Genomic DNA, 14339 nt, shown 5'->3' on the forward strand with positions numbered 1-14339 from the left:
TGGGGACCGGCGAGCGGCGACTGGGGTCGGGGCGGGGACCGGCAGGCTGGGCGTGGGTGCCAGGCGGGGACCGGCGAGTGGGGACCGGCGAGCGGGGGACCAGGTGAGGACCGGCGAGCCTGACGCGGGGTCCGGGGGTCCGGCCGTCCGGCCGGCGGGGACCGGCGAGCGGGGCGCGGCGTCCCGGGGCGGGGTGTGCGCGTGCCCGCTCGTGTCATTTGAAATGCGGGTCTGATGGAGCTCTCGTGGCCCATTTAGGGATCCCTTCTTACCAAATTACCCGCTCCTTTGACTTACATTTGCGAAGATTCCTTTACGGTGGTGGGAGAGTGGAAGCAGAGAAGAGAGAAAAAAAAAAAAAGAGGGGGGGGGGGGGGGATAATTATAAAGCATTAAAATAGCCCGGTGTACTCTGTTGCAGAAATTAGAGGTAATTTTTACGTAATCATGGTGGTTTGTCTGATATGCGGTCTATAATTTAATAATTAATGTGATTCTGGTGGTTTTACATGTCGTCAAACTAGGGTGGAGAGTTTATTGGGAGAAGTAAAGAGCTGGGATTTCTAAGGAAAGTATATCTAATTTTTATCTGGCTCGTTAGTCTTGATGGGAAAGTTTCTCTTATCAGCTCAGGCGCTATGGAGTCAATAACATCCACTCGTATTCAGTCGTGTTATGAAAAAGAAACCTTAAAGGGATTGCCAGAGAGGGTCTGAAAGGTCTGTGTCCATTTTAGACTTGGAATGTATAAAATTCTCTCTTAACAGGCAAGACATCTGCTAGTGAATCTGGGCTGCAGTTAATCTAGTGGGGAAAAAAAAAAGGACTGTTATCCTTGGTGAGAGTACATATAAAATGTTTCCTCTTCTACCCACTATGTGATTTCACATCCATATTCTTTCTGGCACCTTACTGTACCCTTTGCAATTTGTAGGCCGTTCAGAGCTTTATGATCCATTTCTCTGACAACTAACTTTCCCCTACGGTGCTAGGTTCATTTTCTAGCATGTTAAATGTTATGAGTTTGAGAGATTTTTGAGAAACTCCGGAGTGGCCAATTATTTGAGCTCCTAGGATTTAAAAATAAATAAATAAGTGGGGGGGAGGGGGTGATAGAATCTGTTAAGTGCAATTGTCCTTCCAGTCGATATGAAGAATGTTAACTTGCTTGTACACACGATCGGGTTCATTGTCCCAACTAAGATAATCAGATAACATAAATTAAAATATTGAATTTCCTTTTGGCAGTTTTCTCTGGGAAATTTATCTTGATTAGTAATGTTCCCATGATACTTGTTTTACAAGATCTCTGTCCTGTCCTCCTTAAAATATATACATATATATCTGTATAGATACATAATACTTGTTTGCACGTTTGCTATTCAGTTTTGTGTTTTCTGCTCTCTAGAGTGTGGGGGAAAAAGAATTGGCTTGATCATGATTGTGAATTTATGTCACCTGCTACTTAGGTGACCATAATGTATCTAATGAATCTCTGCGAATTTAATATGTTAATGGTCTCCGAAAGATGCTGACTCTTGTCAGTTAAATTATGAATTATGAAAGTTTAATCCATCCTTTTCATTTGGTGGATGAATGTGGCTTTTTCAGACTGTTTGCTCTGAATAGAGCCTTTGTGTCTCAGCCACGGAGTCTCCTGTACAAACCCTAATGTAACTTCTACCCTACTTCTCTTCCAGATGCTAGTTATTTCCAAACGATGTCTTTTGGAATCAAACTCCCATTGTTTTCAGCAGTGTCAACTATTGCTTAATTGAACTTTTTTTAAAAAAAGAAAAATAGAGGATTCGTAGATATTTATTTCCAAGATAACTATTCTGTCTTCTTATCCCTGAGAGTACTGTAGCATGTTTTCCAAAATAGTTCATATAACTCACATTGGAGACTATCTTTGGGGAACAGAGGTGTGTGGGAGGGCATAGGACAAGCTTAAAATGTTTGAAACCCACCTAGCAGTGTATCTTGTTGCCATATGCATGCAGTTGGGAAGATAGCTGTGTAGATTTATTGTTTTGGGGACTGGTTGTCACATATGGTATATTGCCATTTGGACTAAATTGCAGTCGGCTAGATGTTGGCCTGTTCCTAAAAGGAACTTAGATAAAGCATAGGGGCTTTTCTGGTGTTGATTTTTCTAAAGCAGTAGGACATATTTTCAATGGCGTTCTCCCACAAGAATATATTACATAAGTTTGCAAGATGTAATATGTTTGAGTCCTCAAGGCAGATGAACAAATAGCTTTTGAGATGAATTATTATGCTTGACGGCCCCACGAGCCATCCAGTGTTTAAAGAGCCCAGATCATTTAAGGCTCTGCAGTGGGTCTGAATGGTTAAGACACATGCTTCAAAGTCTTGGTTTTTTAAGCATTCAGGGTCGAAACTGTAAATGGAAATAGCCCTTTTAAATAATTGTAACTACTAATGTTTTGTTGTCTTTGTGTTGCTGTAGAATATCGTTTGCAGCAAAGCCTAATGAAAATAGAAATAGGAACTGATTTCAAAAATGTTATTTTAAACTGGGGTAGTTGGGGACAGGGATGGGGATGAGGGTTTCCTTTGTTTAAGCTTTTTGATGATCATGTAGGTATTTGGGGTTTTTCGATGTTTTTGAATTCTTAAACAGAGAAATCTAAGAAATAATGGCCCGGAGAAATTGCAGGTGGCAAAAAAAATCTACAAATGCATCTTTAAAATTATTCGATCTATGATGTTAGAATAAGACACCAAGAAGCTAGCAATAAATTAACATGAAATCTTTTTTTTTTTCCACCTTCAGTAAGTAACGTGGTTGGAAATGAGAAAAGTTATCCTGAGTGTAAATTCATCAACTTGGTGAATTCACCATTTTGTTAATTAAGTCCTCCCAAGTTAAGATAACTGGAAAAATGTCTATCAGTGTCCTGTTAAACTGAAAGGTGGTTCTAGGGACTTTCATTGTTCAAGTTGAAAGGGGCTTTAGAGACCATCTGGTCAAACCTCCTCGTTTTATAGATTAAGAAACTATTGTTGGGGCAATGTGACCAATTCTGGAAGGCAAGGCAATTATTGCTTTCTCCCTTTCCCTCCTTAATTGACAATAACATGAGTCATTAATTGCCACCTACTGTGTGCCAAGGCACTTGGTTTACCTGTCTCTAACCTTGACGGTAGATCTGCAGGGGGCATATTGTACCCATTTTACAGGTCATGCTTAAGGAGGTTCTCTGCTTGCCCATACCTCAGAGGCAGTAAACAGCAAAGCTGTGGTTGGCTTATGTGTGTGTTATATAAATGCCAGTTCACATGTTGTTGGGAAGAGAAGAGAGAACTGTGAATTAAATATTCGACACAGATTTTTATCAGGAAATCAAAATTGTGCCACACGAGAATGGTTGAGCATTATAGGAAATACTTATCACTTGTTCAGGATTGACTTCCTAATTTGATTCAGACTCACACTCTTTATTCCATATATCAATTAAAGAGAATATGTTTTAATTAAAAATATTTTCTGGTTTACAAGGTACCAGCAAGATGAAGGTCAAAAGCATTAGGGTCTTTTCTCCCCCCCCCCATGGCATTTGATGTATATTTGGAAAATGTCAATAATAAACTACAGTGATAACTGAGACTTATCACCAGATGCCTTGATGATCGTGTGAGGAATTAAAGACAGAAGGCTCTAACAGAAGAGTTATGTATGTGTGTTTAAGGAAAAATTTGAAAGTATGCTTTCAGGTAGCATTTCTCGGTAAGCAATACGTATTTTAGTATCAGCTGCTTCCTGAAACCAAAAACTCATCCCATATTGGCGTTTTGGAACACTGATGTTATCTTTGATCTGGGTTAGAGGTATTATGTTAATTGTTAAGTATTGCTGTTGAATAGCAATTTGCTGGATTGAGATTATTCTAGCATCTGTGATGAGATGCCGTGAACTGTGAACTGAGGGCAACAAGAACCCTGCAAGACAAGATAAAAAAGGAGATAAGATTTTTCAGATAGGAACCTACTAATTAAGAATTCATGGGATCATTTAGAATGTTTTCCACCTCAGAGCGGTTCTCCCCTCCCCTCCCCCCAACAGCTGTAACAACAGTGTATTTGGCCTCTGATAAAAGACTGAAATCTCCCCCCCTTTTTTTTTTTACATAAATTTGCACACTGTTCATTTCTCCTCACCCCTTCCTTGTGGTTTTGTTGCTTACAGATGAAATGCTGATTCTCACTAATGACAGGTGCTATGTTAGCATGCAAAATCGTCTGATAAACTTGAGTGTCCTGCAGCCAGCACACGACGTGATCTCTAGCTGCTGTGCCGGCCTGCAAGCTAGTGCTCATTTGTTGAGGCCTACCTGTAGACTTCTGCACAGTCACTGATGTCATAATAGCACATTTTAAAATCCGCCTCGCAACTGTTAAACAATCCTGTAAGCATCCTTTATCTGATTGGCATTCCACCGGAAAACCGGATATTTTCAACATGTTTCAAGGAGCCAAATTCATAAGCCACCGATATGTTGCGCTTCCTGTGCTGAACTTCATCCAAACTTGAGAAGTCTTTATTTCCAATTTAAGAGTAGTCACTCTGGAGAGTTGTGTTTTTTTTCAGGGGAGGCTCACGTTTTTGCTTTTAGTTTGCAGATTAGGACACCACAAAGAGTCAGCTGTTTGTCCTTGAGATACATACGTGTTCTACAGCACCACGGAAAGGGAGAGTCTGCAAAGAATTCATGGTTTCCAGTTCATTAGCACCGATCAGTTTCCATGCCCCCGTGTCTGTTTCCACTCTCAGGAGGGGACCGGTAATATGACGGGGCCAGCGTCACCGGTGTGCCACTTTGGGTAGCAGTGCAGAAAACATATTTTTATTTTTCCTTGAGAGAGAGCTCTTGCGAAAGCTAAGAGAAATGGAGCTGCACATTCCTGGAAAAACCTTTGTGGGAAACAAAAACTAATTAGCGTCATAAATGCAATGCTCTCAGGTAATTGTAAAATAATTATTCCCCTTTAGCATCATCACTGTTTAATGGTGCCATCCAGTCGTCTCATGCTCTGCATCAAGATGTGAAGGGATGGAAACCTCCTTCTCCTGGGGATTTCTTTTTCATTTACTGTGAGCTTTCGACTCCTCCTAAAAAGGACTTTTAAAAGAAAGGGGGAAACGGAGATTTTGAACTGCTTCACCCTTCTCGTTTGTTCTAAATCACGACAGAAAGTGATTACTCCAACTGGTTTTATAGACATACAATTCCGGTGACGTGGTCGAGCTGTCTGGTGAACGTGTCAGAGATTTCCACGGTCACAGAGCTACACCCGGAGTTCCGTGAACGGACTCTTTTATGAACTGCACATTGTGTATTATGTTCAGATACTGAGAGTGATGCTTTAAAATCAGCTGATGCTTTAAAATGGAATGCTAATAAATATGTAATCCTACGGCTCTCGAAATGACAGATGAGTACAAATTCCGTTTTTGGTTAAATTTTAATTACTCCATTTGAATGAATGCCTCAGAGCCAACTTGCCAGCAAATTATTAGACCCATTTTTTTTTTCCTCCTGAAGATTTATGTAAATTAAGTTTAGGCTGTATTTAGACTAAAATATCGTTTTGGCTTATTATTCCAAACTTCTCTATCAGACTCCTATGGCCTTTAACTTAAGGTCAGATTTTAAATAAATCTATTCTGAGGAGGTCTCAGTTTAAATGATCTGTGCTCCCTGTTGGTCAGCAGAACGGTAAGAATCAGTCCTGCAGATAGATGACCGGGTCATGAGATTCCTTTAATAGTCACATCGCCTTCAAAATGGCGTTATGGGATGTTTTGATTTTAAGTTTGTTTTTTTTTTAAGGTCTTAATAATTAAGGAAGTCAGAGTGGTTTATCTCCTCAGTAAGAGTGCTTAGGCCTCTGTCATAACCACAGACATCAAGTTCCCCCAGCCCAAGCTGCTTTGTCTGACATTTATAGGCTCCAGTAGGGCCTGAAGATCCCCCCGTCGCACAGATGATGGTGGTGACTCACTCCTTAGAATGCAGTTAATTTCAGCTGATTGATTTGACATTTTGGCATAACTTCTTGCTTAAAAACAATTTTTGTGTTTTGAGTACCATGAGAGAGTGACTTAGTTCTTCAGCTTTCCTACTAGGATCTAAAGTTCTGTGATTTTTATGCTGAAATGCTTAACTTTGATGTTTTTTTTGTAAAGAGAGTTGATGGTTTGACTTGGGCTCACTAAATTTTAAGGTGGTATATTATATCCTTTCCCATAAATTATGTCTTTGTTTCTCCTGGTCTCCCCCTGTCGCAGGAGAGTTGTACCACATTTATCTGCCAAAAATAAAATCACCTGGGGGCACCTGGCTGGCGCAGCGGTTGGGCTTCTGCCTTCGGCTCAGGGTGTGATCCCGGCTTTGTGGGATCGAGCCCCACATCAGGCTCCTCTGCTGTGAGCCTGCTTCTTCCTCTCCCACTCCCCCTGCTTGTCTTTCACTGACTGTCTCTCTCTCTGTCAAATAAATAAATAAAATCTTTAAAAAAAATAAAAATAAAAAAAATCACCTGTTCTTTCATAAGTTTAAGGAGCAGAACAGTGCTTTTCACTTGGCTGTGGTCAGCAGGTGTAAAATGTGTTTGTGTCTGTGCACGTATACACATACATACACGTATATATGTGTGAGAGTATATATACATTAGAAATGATCTTATTGGGCATAATTCTTTCTTAAAGTATCTTCCCCTTAGTGATCTTTGGCTATAAAAGTTATGAAATTGTTAGATATGTTGTAACATATGTAACAGGTTGTAACCTATGTAAACGTGCCTATGTTTACAGATTATTATCTTCATAACTGAAAATTTTAAGATTTAGAAATGTTCAGCATCTTGACCAAAGGTGTATTCAAATCGGTGATCCTGCTAGAAATCGTCTCAGGACGATGTTCTGACTCTGTCCCAGCACCTCAGGGTAGCTTCTATTAAAGATGAGGAAAGAAGTCCCCCCGATAGTGCTGTCCCACCTTACTAGGTTACTAGGTGCACAGCTGAGAGTTGGGTGACCCTTTCCATCCTTGCTGCAAAGTCCCAGGACCTGGGGGCCCCTTCTTTCTCAGTTGCAATTGAGATGTTGCTCTCATCAGGATCTTTTTATGGAGTAGGAAGGAAGGCTCTTCACAGAGCAACCTAGACCGTTGATCCTAAGTGGCTGTTTTCTTGGGTAGACATAGCTGGTGCTGGCCAGACCGCCATCTTCCCCTTGTGCCTCTTGGCCACTGCCAACCTCCCTCTTCGGTGATGCAGATCATTATCCCATAGCTTGCTGTCCCTGTTGCAAAGAGCCCTTGAAATTTTCATCATGCCTAATGAGAGTTGAGCACATGAACGGAGCGTCTTAAAAAGGCTAACATTAGGGGAGATGTAGGGACCTGTGAGGGGGTGGAGCAGACTGGTGGAAACCCACCCTAAACGTGCACAGTTCGTTCCCCACCCGGTTGTTTTCTCCCTGCGTGTCCAGGGTAAGACGTTGGGTGTCGCACAGGTGAAGCAAATAAAGGCTGAAACATGACATTTCATTTGTTCCTTGAAAAACCTTAGGGGAATAATAAAGCCAAAGATGCCGTGGAAAAGCATGAGGAAGGCAGGCCCTGGGAGAGGACCAATGTGTATTTATGGAGTCCTGTTGCTCTGTTTAACTCTTCACTCCCGACTCTTCGCACCCACTCGGATTTCCTCTAGGTCCGGAACAGGACAGCGACTTCTGAGTTTGCTTTCTGCCTTTCTCAGGTTCTCCTGATGGATATCTTTCTCGTTCTCTTATTTTCATCTTCCCTAAGCCCGTTTCAAGAAGCCCTTCCCAAAGAGCTTTCCTGCCTGTGAAGAGAAGGGGCCACCTCCATCGACGACACGGCTCTTGGACTGGGGAGCCTAGAGGGGAGGGCGGCGTGGAAACCCCTCGGCCATCACTTGTAGTGCGTGCTGCTGGATCAGCTGCATGTTTCTGTGCATAAAACTGTATTTTGCCTTTCTGCATTAGAGTAGGGGTGTTGAGTTTTCTGCTTGAGCAGAAGGGGAGCATATTTCAGAATGATTAACTTTATGGATGCCATTGTCTTGGGCAGCTATATTTGGCTCTGTTGCAGCTGTGTTTGCTTTCTCGAAATTGTCACCGGGAGGCCTCCAACTGCAATTATTCCCTTCAGTCCACGCTGGTGACATCTTTCCTCGTGACTCCCGTTGTCCACCCAGCCATCTCTCCTTGGTGTCAGGACTGAAAGGCAACCCACCAGTCCTCGAGAAGCCTGAATGCTGGCCACCATTGCTGGTGCCTAGACCCCAAAGCAGTTTCTTAATATTAAGTCATGTTTGTCTTGAGTGATAATGTTACCTGTCAGGGATTCTTCTGTCTTTTCATACAAAGCCGTAGTTTCCTGACTCTTTTTCTCCTCTTTCTCTTTTTTTCTTCCTTTTCTTTTACTCTTAGACATCAAAGGGTTGGTTCCAGCACCTGCTTTATGTCTTCCTTTCCTCCATTAACTAGAGCATGTCTGAGCAGGAGTTTGTCCCTTGTGGTCCTGAGAGATCCCCTACAAAGCCCTGTGTTGGAGTGGAGACTGAGGCAAAGCACTTCTGTCTTTGTCAAGTGAACACTGGCCACAGAATTCATTTTTCCCCAAGGAGGAGCCCAGGAAACATTTTAATTCCCCTGGCTGTGTGTGGGTTTACATTTTTAGTGAGAATAACTTCCCCTTGGATGGTTTCTGCTCGTTGGGGGCACTGGCCCTGCATCAGGGTCTGCTTGGGTGGAGCCGGCTGAAATCACTGGGGATGTGGCCGGAGGGTGTCTCCAGCCGCGGGTTGGAGGTCGTTCTTCCAGACCAAACACCCTTCACTCAACAGTCTCAGCTATTCCCCGGGCTTGTCTTCTGGTTTGTTCTATGCCCACTTCTGGTCTCAGGGGACTTGTCAAGGTTCCTCATCTAGAAAATAAGGATATTAAGGTACACTCCTTACCTGTCCAAAGAATTATTGTGAGGCTGACGTTGGGAAGAGAATGATAACCTAAATATTTTATAGCTTCGTGGTACTTGAAACTGACCACAAGTTCACCTCCATTTCCCAGGAGAGTCAAGTACAGTGAAACCTCATTACAGCTGACCAGTTAATGTGTTCTCCCTCAGAACATTTGTGCTTTAAAGTCTTAGCCAAAGACCCATAAAGCAGTATTACTCCCATATAAACTTCCAGAAAATGCTCAGTCCCCAGGACAACATCGTAAAGACTGATTTTTTTTTTTTTTTTTCTCTCTCTCCCTTCTCTGCATGATGATTGAGAATGCACTTCATCTTCCAACCGTGAACTTGTGGTCAGCCCTGCCGTTCTGGGATAGGGCTGAAGCAAAAAGCAATATCTTCATCCAATATCCGCATGTGTGTGTTGTGAAAAGGCCCATCTCTATGCCAGCTGAATTAGATTCTGATTTTCGTATGGGGGAGAGAATCGGCCACACAATACCCAGGCAGGCCCAATAATGGGACTCAACCCTAGCAGAAACCCAGCCATTGGGAAAACAATCAGTGATGTGAATATGGAGAAGGACTGTTGTAGACCCTGACACCAAGGCCCTCATTAAGTGCTCAGGCCGCAGAATACCTGGAGAAGAGAGGAGGAGCGTCTCCGAAGGGGGAAATGACTTGGAGAAGGAATCAGTGATATTTTTTTTTTATGAGGTGGTACAATGGGTCCAGGGTGTATCCAGGTGGTGCCCAGCCACAGGGTGCATCATGGTTCTTCAGGTCTGTGCTTTAATAAACAGGCACTTACTTCTCCCAACATCGCTGATAGGGTCCTTGAAGTCCTGAGAGACCAGAGCTGCCTTAGCTAGTGTGAAGATTTGCTCCTAATGTTATAAGTCACTTGATTAAGATCACACCTGTTCACATTCAGTTGAGAAGCCGACAGCCAGAGTCCATTGGTTGAAGGATGTTCTCAAGGGATGGGCCAGGGGAACAGTCAACACCTGCTCTGGCTGAGAGAGTGATGTTGACTGAGGATCTCCAGGCCGCTAGTGTAACCACCAAAGCTAAGCGTGCCCGGCCTTGCAGAGCAGAGCACTTTGCGTGAGGGTGAACCAGGCAGTGGGAGCGTTGTCGCCATCGGAGATGACGGCTGGCCCTGAGATTGTTGTGAAAAGAGAACTAGGTCTGTGGCCCAAAGCTGCCAAACGCTTTGCAGAAGGGCCGCCGTCCAGATACGACAAACGTTCCTGTGCAAATTGATTGGTACTTTGCAGTCAGCACATTCTATCTTCTCAGTGTCAAAGAAGTCTAACTTTATAGGCAGCCTTTCAGTCGGGCCAAGATTTTGTGTCCAGTTGTTGTAAAAAGTGACCAATATTGGACTGTTGTCAGCCACAGAAGCCACGTGGTGGCCTTTATCTTGCCCCTGTGTCTTGTTTTTCAGGTCTACTCAGAACGTGATCTTTTTGATCCAAATTGATTTCTAGTTGTCTGCTCAATAAAATAATGATGTCTACCCAGAAGCCAAAAAAAAAAAAAAAAAGTTTTCTCATGTCAACAAAGCTATAATTCTTTGACAACTAAATACTCCTTGTTAAATGTTTTTCTCCTGATTACTGATGTTTTAAAGGATGCCACCTTCCTGTGGGTCCACCTTCTGAAAGATTTTATGATACTGGCTGAGAATAGGGGCCAGCCATTAGGGTAAGGAATTTATATAAGTCATCAATAATCTTCAGAAAAATTTTGCAAGGTAAGTTGTATCATTCCTATTTTGCAAATGAGAAGAAGGTTTGAGAGGATGGAATAATGCATCTGTTTCCACGCACCCATTTCCAAAGCCTGAGGTCTTCTCGTGTGCCCCCTCACATTCTGGTCCAGGAGGCTGCTTTTATCTTTTGAGGGATTCTTAGACCTTTCCATGACCATAAGCAGATTGAATTTCTGGATATGTTGGTGAGATGGCAGCTGGTGATGTGGATTCTGAGTATGAAATACAGTTTCTTAGCTATGACCTAATAATGATCTGCTTTTTATGTGCTCTTTCACATAAATTGCTTGTTCTTGATTTTATTTCATAGCCAGACCAATTTCTGAGTCCAGAAGGCAAGAGTGTTGTGAGAGATGTCAGTTGGAAGGGAGACATAGTGGTGTCAAGATCTCTTAATGCCTCAGATTTCACTTACTGCAGAGATAAAGAAGTCGTTAACATTGACTGTTAAGGTGGATCCTTATTCTTCATTCGCTATAACCACATATTTCATGAAGAGGTTGCTTGCGAGGGCTTCCCTAGGCACCTGCCCTTCTCCCTCATTTACTTCCAGCTTAATTTTTACATCTGATTTAGATGAACGCTTGGCCTTTCTCAGGGGTGCCTTGAGCCCAGAGCAGGCCACCTTGTGAATTAGAAAAAGGCTCTCAGGTGACATTCAGACTCCACGGTCCCCCCTCAGTTGGTGACACTTTGCAGTATCCTGTTCCCTTCAGTCTCACCACCTCCTTCGTGAGTGGACCAGATAAATAGGCAAGAGCATACACGAGTCTCTGGACCAAAGGATCTTAGATGATTGACACTTGTGTCACCTTGGCTATGGCATCCTGTCCATTTCAAGTGTCTGTAAACTTGGGACCTCCCCATAGCTTTTTGCTCAAGTGCATAAACATTTGATGGGATTCTGGATTTTCAGCAAATCACAGATTTCTCTTTCATGGCTAGATACCCGATGTAAAGGAAGGGATAATGGACGAGTTAGAGAAGAATCCATGCATGGGTTGGTCCAACCCTCAAACCATTTCCTATCGGGTATTAGCTTGTCGAAATGCCTTTACTCTTGGCAGGAGACAAGCATCGCAACCTAAGAGGATGTGATTTGAGTGGAGTTTTCATGCCCCGTGTGCTTATTGTATTCTTGCTACTGATGCAAACATTATCTATAATTACATTTTCAAGTGACTGAAAATTGCAGGCTTTGTTGAACAAAAATACAGCCAAAGAATGGAATGTATACCCACTCCACCCTCATTATAAGGCTTTCAGAAATCAGACTATAAGGCCCAATACCGTGGCTCTCAACTACATGATACCAACTCCATTCTCCGATGTTTGAACACTCTGTCAAAATGCTAGGTTCCCAATGATGATCATATAATTGGAAAAAAAAAATCTATTACTGTTTTAGCACTTGGTTTGCTCAGTCACAGTGGCACCTCATCTCGCAAATCCTCTAGTTCCAGGATTTAAAATGAGAAACCACAGTTTGATTTAGATCCAAGCATGATGGGCCAAGTTGAGAGAGTTGGTTGAGATGCAGACACCGTCACCTTCTGGGGGCAGGTACTGTTGTATCTCTCTGACACTTTGTTTTTACGCTGCCTCCCCTCCTACCTAGGGCATGATTAAAACAGACAGACTCCGGTGTGGACACAACTGTAGGATAGGCTCTTCTTTGGTGTGAGAGCCTGGCCACGGGGCACGATAAACATGCTGGACAATTTCGCTTTTTTAGACACAAGATGAGATCCGCTTTCTAATTTTAGTGAGAGCTTACACTTGGAATTAAAAAAAAGAACCTTGACACGTTATACCTTAGTATTTCACTCATTGTTTATTTCCATCTTAACACTCGGGGAACCAATGACATAGAAGAATGTTCCTTGGTTTTGGAGGTAAAGCAAACAGGAGGAAGAAGTTACGATTAACGTTGTTAGTCTATCTGTTGTTACTATTTTTAAGGTATTTGTCATTTATGTGATGGTTCAGAATGTCACAACTCTCTCTCTCCAGACCCTAGTAGAGCTCAAATTCTCAAGAAACTAAGAAAAATCATGGCGATGCTTTAACCCCAAATAGGAGCAAACCCTTGACTGAGGTTGTTCTGAAAACCCACAGACTGTTCCTGATTCTGTGGAGCCCTACAAGTAGGACAGACATGTCGTCAAACAAGTGTTTATTAGGTGATAATTAAATTGTGCACAGTTGAAATCTGTTTAGGCCTGGCATACCCCTGGTGAATTGGATGTTCCCCAATATATATATCTTGGGTTACACTTTCTAACCTAAATTATGAACTCTAAGGTATGTTGGGGTTTTGACAGATCACTTTACATATACATTAAAAGAGCCAACTGTGGTCAGTATTTTTAACATTCATAGAATTGCAATTAAATAAATAACTCGTGTCCAGGTAAAATGCCTTCTGATTAATACAACACATCAAGTGTTGTGGGTTTTTATTCATTGCATTTTTTTTAAAATGTAAATGGATTGCTGCAGCTTTTGAGGCCTCTGCCGTGAAAACTCTGAGACATAGCCAGTCTCCATAATATAATTGCCCAGTTGCAAGGTATGAATGAGGGCAACTCAATTTGTGTATTTCATAAGTTCCCTCTGTGAGTCACAAATACCCTTCTCTTATGTTCAGGGCACCTTTTTTGACAGGTTATGTGTTTATGTCTCTAAGTGCCTGGGCTTTTGATAGCTTGGATTCTTAACCAATCAGCAAAACTTACTTTAAGAAATGTAATTAGCCCAGAACCAAAGTAAATTAGCTTTTAAAGTTATCTGATTCTCGAGGTTTCTTGTTTGCCCGTGCGATAGCAAATTGATTCCGTGGCGGTGTGGTAAATTCAACACAAGTCAGAAAGTACATGGCAGTTTTTCCGTTTAAACCAGATTGAATAGTTAAAATTAAGTTGGACAGCTGAGGACTTTAGGATTTATGAGTCACAACTGACCTGTTATTTGGCTGAATCGATCAGTTTGTTGTCATGTGGAAACCACCTAAACATTTTCTGTACTGAAATCTATGTGGGTTTTTTGTTGTTGTTTTTACTCTAAACTGCCTCCCAGTGAACAAGATTTGTAACTTAATCATCGTCAGCCAAAATATTTCAAGTCTCCTAATGTACTCGGTGTTTGCTGCCTGTTCTGGGTGTTATAAAATTTTATAAAATGTTAATAGTAATTCCTACTTTAAGTGAAACATTTGGTTATTCTGAGCTTTAGTCATCACTGTTGACTTTGTTTCTTTGGGTAAACAGTGGCTTGAAAGAAGGATCTGTACTTTTGTGTTGTTTGGGGCTAATAAAGGATTTTCTTGTTGGGGAATGAGAATGTAACTCTTCTATCTTTCTGAAGACCTTCATTCTTCATCTTGTAGGTCACATTAGATAAATAACACAATATTGCCTCATCACTTTTTTTTCCCCTTTATCTGGATCCTTCCTAGAGTTCTTCAAAATCCTATTTCATGTGTTCTTTATTACTAAGAACCCAGTAGAGAAGACAGTTTCTTGGTGGAAATGTTCGTGTACGTTAGC

At 42.0% G+C, this 14339-nt stretch overlaps 1 protein-coding gene across 3 annotated transcripts in view; it reads left to right on the forward strand.

Moving 5' to 3' along the window:
• Positions 1-14339, forward strand: part of CELF2 (CUGBP Elav-like family member 2) — a 397972-nt gene that overhangs the window by 99696 nt on the left and 283937 nt on the right. The window lies entirely within an intron of this gene.

The sequence above is a fragment of the Ailuropoda melanoleuca genome, chromosome 15 (assembly GCF_002007445.2).
Source record: "Ailuropoda melanoleuca isolate Jingjing chromosome 15, ASM200744v2, whole genome shotgun sequence".
In the NCBI taxonomy this organism is placed as follows: domain Eukaryota; kingdom Metazoa; phylum Chordata; class Mammalia; order Carnivora; family Ursidae; genus Ailuropoda; species Ailuropoda melanoleuca.